Here is a 2552-nt window from a genome sequence, read left to right on the forward strand (position 1 = left end):
ATGCCGTTCCTCGAGAAGTGGAACACAAAACGTAAGTAAAATTTCATTTTTCAAAATTTCATTTACTCTTTTTTCCTTCCTTCGTATCAGTGCTTGGTGGTGGTGCAGCTGTCGCTCGGGTCCCGAATGCAATCCCTCGACTGAAGGAGTGGGTCGAAGGCATCATGTTACAAAAGCCATATTCCGAGCGCGCATGGTGCGAACTCTCGAAGGGCCGGTGGGAGGCCCGTTCTCATGGTGAGATTCCTTTCCTGAGTGAGTAATACTTGGGTTTCTTTTGTGTCGTTGAGTTCTTACTTGTTTCGTTTCCCTTTGCAGGTTTATCCAAGGACGGCCTCCATCCGGTGACGAGGATTGCTGTGCCGAGTCCCCTGATTCGAGATAGGGTGAGGAGAAGAAGAGGAAAAGTGTGACGACCCAACCCGTAGTCTCATGTATTACAGCCCCGTTTTCCCCATTTACTGCTTTTTCATGTTTTATTATCTGCAATGGGTAAGTTAGAGTTGAATTGAATTTGTTTGGATAGGAAATGAGACACTTAGTCTCTTTAAGGAAGGTTTGGTTTGGAAAAGTCAACCAAATGTTGACTTATTAGTTAGAAGGCTCGGATGTGAATTCCGGTGATTCGGTTAGCTTCGGGAGGTGATTTGTGACTTAGGAGTGCGATCGGAAGTGATTTTGGAGGTCCGGAGTAGGATTAGGCTTGAATTGGCAAAGTTGGCATTTTGCCGTATTCCGGTGGATAGGTGAGATTTTGATCCGAGGGTCGGAATGGAATTTCGAGAGTTGCAGTAGCTCCGTTAGGTGATTGTGGATATGTGTGCAAAATTTCAGGTCATTCGGAGGTGTTTTGGTCGGGTTTTTGATCGAATGCGTAATTCGGAAGTTTTTAAGAAACTTAGGCTTGAATTCGATGTGATTTGATGGTTTTAGCGTGGTTTGATGTGTTTTGAGGATGAGAACAAGTTTGAATGAGGTCCAGGATGTATTGGTGTTTTTGGCTGAGGTCCCGGGGGCCTCGGGGTGAATTCGGGTGTTTAAACGAGAGTTTTAAAGTTTGCTTCGGGTCTGTTGTTGCTGTCATCTGGTATTTCCGCTTCTGCGGAAATGGACCGTAGAAGCGGTTCCACAGAAGCGGGTGAAGGAGCACAGAAGCGGTTCGTGGCCTGGTAAGGAGATTCCGCAAAAGCAGAATATAGTTCGCAAAACCGAGTCCGCAGGAGCGGACTGTCAACCGCAGAAGCGGTACTGGGTGATCCGCAGAAGCGGATTTTGGGACGCAAAAGCGGAAATTGTAACTTTAATGAAAACCGCTTAAGCGGACTTCTGACCGCAGAAGTGGTCCCGCATAAGCGGAAGCGGGACCGCAGAAGCGAAGAACAACTGTTACAGAAGTGTTTAAAATATTAAATTTCATCCGCGAACAAGAGTTGGTTTCTACCATTTTTAAGCAACTTGGAGAGCTTTGGGCGAGAATTTTCGAGGGTTTTGACTGAGAATCAATTGGAGGTAAGTCTCTTGCCCTAATTATTCGAGTTTATGGTAGAAATTACAAGTAAATTGTGGAAAATTCATCAAAAACGAGTCAAGCTAGGGCTTGGAAAGTTGTGATGTAAAAACGGATTTTGAAAGGGCATTTCAACTCCGAATTTGGTAAAATTGGTATGTGTAGACTCGTGGCGAGACGAGGAATCTAGTGATGCAAATTTTGTAATTTTTCGAGAAGTGGGCCCGGGGCTCGGGTTTTGCCAACTTAGTGAATTTTGGTGTTTTTCGAGTCTTTTCGATTGGGTTATGTTTCTTTAGCCTATTGTAATGTATTCGTTGTGGTTTTAATCAGATTCGGCGTGCGAAGAGGTTGATTCGAAAGGCAAAGGCATAGCGAGCTAGACTTGTGGCCGACTTGAGGCGAGTAATAGATGTAGATGATGACCTGAAGGTTTGAAACCCCGGTATATCACATTGTGACGCTATATTGAGGCGAGGCACGTACTCTATGACGAGTGCGGGGTCGATTGTGACTGGGGATTGTGACCTAGTCCGTTTCGATTGATGTTCGTACTGTGTTCTTGACTAGAAACTGTTTGGTAATCATCCTACTTGGATTTTATGAATATGTTTGGGGCTTTGTGCCTATCATTTGCATCCTTCAGGGATCCTTATCACTGCTTCCATGATGCTTAGCATATTTCATGATATCAGTCCTGAGTTAGACACTACCTCGAAATGTTTAGTAAATAAATAAAGGTTTAAACACTTAGCTCTATAATCCCTAATAATTAGAACTGAAAATTGATTAACTTAACTGTGCCCGAGTGGCTTGCATGCATATATCTGGACTGAGTGTGGATCGGGTTGCACGCCGCAGCGAATGCTACGATGATATTGCGCTTGGGCTGTAGGAGCCCCTCCGGAGTCTGAACCCCCACAGTGAGCGCGGGTACCCAAATGGATCGGGCTGCGCGCCGCAGCGGTCATGTGCATTGCATTGCATTCATGCATTTATATATGTTGGTCTTAATTGTCATTGTCTGCTGTTGTTTCATCATTTA

This window comes from Nicotiana attenuata, unplaced genomic scaffold, assembly GCF_001879085.1.
Source record: "Nicotiana attenuata strain UT unplaced genomic scaffold, NIATTr2, whole genome shotgun sequence".
Taxonomy (NCBI): domain Eukaryota; kingdom Viridiplantae; phylum Streptophyta; class Magnoliopsida; order Solanales; family Solanaceae; genus Nicotiana; species Nicotiana attenuata.